This window comes from Carex rostrata, chromosome 19 (assembly GCF_964058835.1).
Source record: "Carex rostrata chromosome 19, lpCarRost1.2, whole genome shotgun sequence".
NCBI lineage: Eukaryota > Viridiplantae > Streptophyta > Magnoliopsida > Poales > Cyperaceae > Carex > Carex rostrata.
Window position 1 is genome coordinate 9,124,470 of NC_135936.1, and position 6,212 is coordinate 9,130,681.

The 6,212-nt window shown below is 33.1% G+C and overlaps 1 pseudogene across 1 annotated transcript; it reads left to right on the forward strand.

Moving 5' to 3' along the window:
- The first annotated feature begins 2,181 nt into the window (after positions 1–2,181).
- Positions 2,182–5,998, forward strand: LOC144571424 (putative ribose-5-phosphate isomerase 1 pseudogene; annotated as a pseudogene). The gene is made up of 2 exons (XR_013517509.1): positions 2,182–2,322; positions 4,972–5,998. The product of XR_013517509.1 is annotated as a putative ribose-5-phosphate isomerase 1 pseudogene (transcript).
- Positions 5,999–6,212: the final 214 nt, after the last annotated feature.

The window sequence follows — 6,212 nt, forward strand, 5'->3', positions numbered from 1 at the left end:
ACCGTTTGAATTTTGAAAACTCGAATATTGAGCCGTAGCATAGAGGCCTCTATGCTATCCATAGCACCCCAGCCTAACTCATATTATATATACATATACATATGCATATATTATATTATATTATTTTTTTTACGGCCGTAAAAAATCCGGCATAAAAAATGTTGATCCGGATTATTTGTAGCAGTCCTTCGAATAAATCAAATTATATAGTATTCCATCTATTTTTTAAAAAACTATATTAAATATTTGTAATACTTAAATACAAAAAATAAATAAATTATAAATAAAAACTGAAAAAAAAAATTTCGGAAAAAAAAAATCCTATTTCCGGATAAAATTTTCCGGAAAAAAAAAAAATTTCTATTTCCGGAAATTTTTTTTCCGGAAGTAGTTACCGTTTCCGAAAAAAAAATTTCCGGAAAGGGTAGATTTCGAAAAACGTTACTGATCCGGTTATTTTTTGAAATTTAATATTAAATTTGGATATTAATAAAAAATTCGGGATACATTTGATATCAGTGTTAGTAAATATAAGTACATTCACAGAGCAAATTTTAAAAAGATCCTCTCGTCTTTACAAGTAAAATAAGTTAATTTCTTAATAAATTTCATGATCATGTCACTAATGTTTTGATTTATTTACTTGAGCACAATAAATATAAAAAAAATAAAATTTATGTATAATCAATGAAAACTAATTCAACACTGTCTACAATATGTGTTTTTTGCTCCTTGAGCCTTCATGAAACAATTTAGTACCATAATATTTTGGTTCAAAAAATATTCTTTTCAGCACACTGAAGTTGAAAACACATGTAACATAGAAGTTGAAAAATTGAAAATTGGATCAATTTTCCTGTTATTCAATTTGATGACTTTTAATGCAACAAAAGACCCAATTATTTATTTGGGTGTCTGATACAATAGAACAATTTTAGGTCGTATTTTAAATGGTTTTTCATGACATTAAATTCGATTGACCTTTGTAGTAGACGTAGTTATTTGACTGAGTCAAAGGTGGCTAAGCCACCTTTATGATTTAAAATTTTTAATTATACGTATAGAAATTTAATTGATTTTTTTTTTAAACTTTTTATATAGGCACCTAGCTATTCTCAATGATATATATTTAGTTGTAACATAGTAGTTAAAGTTTTATTTTATAATTAAAGAGATTTTGGATTTAAATTCCACTCGCCACAAGTGTATATTTTAATTTTCAGCCAACTCTATTAAAATATTTTAGTTCCGCCATGTTGCCGGATAACAAAATTCTATCTGGTCTCTCTAGTCTTCTTCATTTATATTTTATTATATGTATACATAAGCAAGATCGCTTATACACTCCGCTGTTTGAGATTTTGGGAAGCTTATAGTTACAAGAAACGAAAAGGAAGTATTTGAAAAGTGTACAACATACATAACATATCTTTTATCTAGAATGTTATTTGACTATAATCTTTATTAATAATATGGCATGACGACATATTGTTTTTCAATCAAGTTTTAATTTATATAATGGACGAAAATCTTAGATTGAAGGCATGAAGCACGCACTTCAACTTCAACTCGATATATATGTGTTGCATTGCATACCAGTATACCACCCGGAGAGAATCCAACACGCGGCAACCTAAATTTCTTATTAATTGCGCTAATATTAATATATGAGAAAAGGTTTTGGTCCACAACCTTCTGTCCACATTTTGTCCACAAAATCTTATCCACTATTGTTTAACCGTTTTTAATGGATCCTTCTCCACATTCCAACAAAAACTCAAATACGTGTATATAAACCTTCCTTTTCTGATACGTCTCTTTCTATTTCCTTTCGACCTCCGCTGTGTTTCTTTGAAACAAAATAAATGCAATAGCTAAGATCTCAAACCAAAAATAACAACTATTTCCTTCCTCTCATCTCTGATACACAAGTGAAAATTAAGATCGCGAGTCCATAATCTGTAAAATCTCTCTTCCTTCTTGGATCGCCGGTTCAACCGTACTGGATCAACAGCGACCCGCGATTGAGAACATCCGTACCAAATCGCGAGTTTAATCGTCTGGGCTATTCCAGGTAACCCTATTACGAACCCTAGATCTAATGGATTTTGTGCTCCTGTACGCTACTGAGCTCTGAATTGCACACCAGTTGGATCTGTTGATTTTTCTGTCGTTTTCCCGATGAAAATTAGAAATGGACGAAGTAGTTTTTCTCTTGGGGATGTGATTCAGTTTTTGTATGGCGGGGATGGTATGGATGCCGTGTGGATTGAGTCGCAGAAGCTGAATTCACTAAAGATGAAGAAATCAGCATTTAACAATGTTTATAAATATTAATTTAATGATGAAAACTGGAACCCCAGTTACATGCTTCCGGAACAAGTTCTTCAATGATGTTAATTACTCGATTAAAATACTAATTAATCTCTTCTTATTTAATAATGCTAGCTAGTTGCTGATTAATTGTCAATGATGTGCAAGTTCTTCAAGAGTCAGAGGCCTGAGTTTTTAGTTCACGTGCTGCAGGTATATATGTCACATTTTACATGATATCGCACGTTTGTTCGACATTTACCTTTTCTCATTCAGTTTTTTTTTTTTTGCAATGTTGAATTTATTTAAGATTACTGTCTCGATCTTATTTTTTATACATGATCGCAATGGAACGTTCAGACTTCTGGATGTTTGAAAATTTGAATTACATTTTTTATAAAATTTATTATTTAAGTTACAGCATTGAATGATGAATTTCACAGGATTGGTGCTAGTCAAATGACACTTTTTATTTATGTTTGAAAATTGTAATTATTTTTTATTAGATTTTGTACATAAGTTACAGCTTTGAATTAGGAATTTTACAGTATTGGCGCAAGTCAGTTTTACATTATTGTTGATGTACTTTTTCAAATGTTATGTTGTAATTTCGTCTAATTTTATATTATCCGTATTTTACAGTATATATATATGTGAATTAGGTGATATATGTCACATTTAACAGGATATCGCACGTTTGTTCGACATTTACCTTCACTCATTCAGTTTTCTTTTGCAATGTGGAATTTATTTGAGATTACTAACTCGATCTCGTTTTTTATACATGATCGCAATGGAACGTTCAGCCTTCTGGATGTTTGAAAATTTGAATTACGTTTTTTATAAGTTTTCTTATTCAAGTGACAGTATTAACTGATGAATTTTACAGGATTGGAGCAAGTCAAATGTCACTTTGTTTTTGTTTGAAAACTGTAATTAGTTTTTATTAGGTTTTGTACATAAGTTACAGCTTTGAATCATGAATTTTACAGTATCAGCGCAAGTCAGTTTTACAGTATATGATAGATTGAAATATTTCCATATTGTACTGTTAGTTTTGTGATGTTATGCATGTTGCAAATTGTTTTGAAAGTTTCTGGTTGTTTGAAAATTTAAATTACGTTTTTTATAAGATTTGTTACGTAAGTTACAGCATTAAATGATGAATTTCACAGGATTGGTGCTAGTCAAATGACACTTATGAACAGTTATATGGTTTTGAACAGATAAGATTATTCTTTTATTTGTTGGTGAACAAATGTTGTTGCTTGTGAACATAATCTGGTTGGTGAACAAGATTGTTTGTTTATGTTTTGGTGAACAGTGTGGTTGTGAATGTTTTATATATGGTGATGTTTAATGATGTATGTTGAATATTGCTATGTTTTATGTGTGTTTTATTGGTTTCATATTATAATTTTGCAGTATTGAAATTTGTAGTGACATATGTTTATTTTACTGTTTAAAACTTTTAATTTTGTAGTATTGAAATTTGTAGTGACATATGTTTATTTCACTGTTTGAAACTTTTAATTTTGCAGTATTCAATTTTGCAGTGGACATATGATTTGACTTTTTACATCTTCTAATTTTGCAGTGTTGAAATTTATAGTGACATATGTTTATTTAACTGTTTACAACTTCTAATTTTCCAGTATTGGAATTACAGTGCACATTTGAAGCAAAAAATTATAAAATATAAAAAAAAATTAAAAAATTATAATTTTGCCGGAAAAAAATATTTTTGAATATTTTCAAGGTTTATTTTGAAAAAAAATGCCAGTTGTAGATGTTGTTCCGGTTTTGAATGTTCTAGAAGTTTTTCTAAAATTGACATTAACCGCAAATAACTGCCATTAACTGTAAATAACTGCCATTATCTGTTAGTAAGTAAAGTACAGTTAGTTTGTCAAGTGGTCCCACATGAAGTATAGTTAGTTTGCCAAGTTGGCCAAATTGTAAACGGTTCATGAAAAGTACAGTTAGTTTTTTATAAGATGTGCTGTACAAGTTACAGCATTGAATTAGTAATTTTACAGGATTGGCGCAGGTCAAATGACAATTTTTCTGTGGACAAATGGTGGACAAATGGCTGTGGACAATTAGACGCTTCCTTAATATATAACACGCTGCACGGCATTACACGGAAGCAACACAAAATATCTTATTCTACAAGGATGAACTTTTGAAATTTTGAAAAGTTCTTTTCATATCTTTAAATTTTGTCCACACGGAGAGAATCCAACGCTTTCAACTTGGGTCTTGGGGATTGATGCCCGCGGCCCGCCCATCTTTTTCCACCGTTTTTAAGTTAGGTTCCCAGAAAGAACTTTTATTTTCATCTATGCAAATACAATTGTACATTATATAAAAATAATTTTATTTCTTTTTTTGAAAAAAAAAGGAAGACAAGGAATATCCACGAAAGAAGGATCACATGGTCGAGACTCGAGACCGCAGTACCACACTGTTGACCATCCAATTATCTTTCTTATAAAATTCCAGGGATCCACTGTGGCGCATCCACAACTACAGTTACAAAAAATACCAAATGATTTAGTTTGTTTCTGCTGGAGTCATTCAGTGACATCCCACACGGAGTAAATATCTGTATGAGCTACAGAGAATCAAGATATTTGTATCGCCTATTTATAATAGCCTTCTCTTCTCCACCTCTCCAACCACAGCCGCCAGGTCCTCTCCTCTTCCTCTTCCTCTTCCTCTTCCTTCAGTTCCTCTCCATCCATTTCCCTCTCACCATGCGCACCTCCATACACCTCCAGACGCCACCACCTCACCTCCTCTCCCCTCCCCTTCCTTCCCCTACCCCCTCACTAAACCAAGACTCCCAAAAGCTTCTCTGTGCTCAGCGTGCCGCTGCTCTCGTCAAAAGCAGTACTGTTATCGGCCTTGGCACTGGTTCCACTGCTTCTCTCTTCCTTCAACATCTCTCTCACCTCCTCTCCACCGCCTCTCTCCATTCGATTGTAGGTGTGGCGACTTCTCTAAAGACTGAAAAATTGGCAAAGGATCTCAATATCCCGCTCACTGATCTTGGGTCGCACTCTATTCTGGATTTATCGGTGGACGGAGCTGATGAGGTTGACCAAGAGCTGAATCTGGTGAAGGGTCGTGGTGGGTCTCTCTTGCGTGAGAAAATGGTTGAAGGCGCCAGTAAGGAATTTGTGGTGATAGTGGACGAGACGAAATTGGTACCAAGGCTGGGTAGCACTGGGCCTATACCGGTGGAGATTGTACCATTCTGCTGGGAATATACGATAATGAAAATAAAGGAGGTGTTCCAGGGAGAAATGGGTTTTGATGCTAAATTAAGAAGTGTTTGGGATGACAAGGAAGGAAAAGAGGTGCCTTTTAAGACTGATAATGAAAACTATATTGTGAATTTGTTGTTTGAGAAGGGAATCGGTGGTGATTTGGTGAGATTCAGTGATGAAATCTTGAGAATTACTGGAGTCATTGAGCATGGAGTTTTCATTGGTATGGCAACATCTGTCATTGTGGCCAAGAAAGATGGGAGCATCGTCGTTTTAGATAAGAAATAACTTCATTTCTTCTTTATTTAATTTTCAATTTTTAAACAAACTTGGGTCTCCAGTCTCCACTCAAGCTAAGATCTCTTTTTCTCTTTAAGTAATGATAAATGATAAATGGTCTTAACTCTTTAGTGCTTTAGCTGCAAAATCAGAAGAGCTTTTGGTAATGCAGCTATGATTTTATTATTATTTTTGATGAAAGTCAGAATTGTTTTTCGGGGGCCTGGTGACCTGTCTGATATATTTATTCATAAATTTATCCCTTTACATACCATTCAACGCGGCTTCTTGGTTAGAGATAGATAGTGAATAAATTTTGAAAACGACTCCTTTTAATAGAGCTAC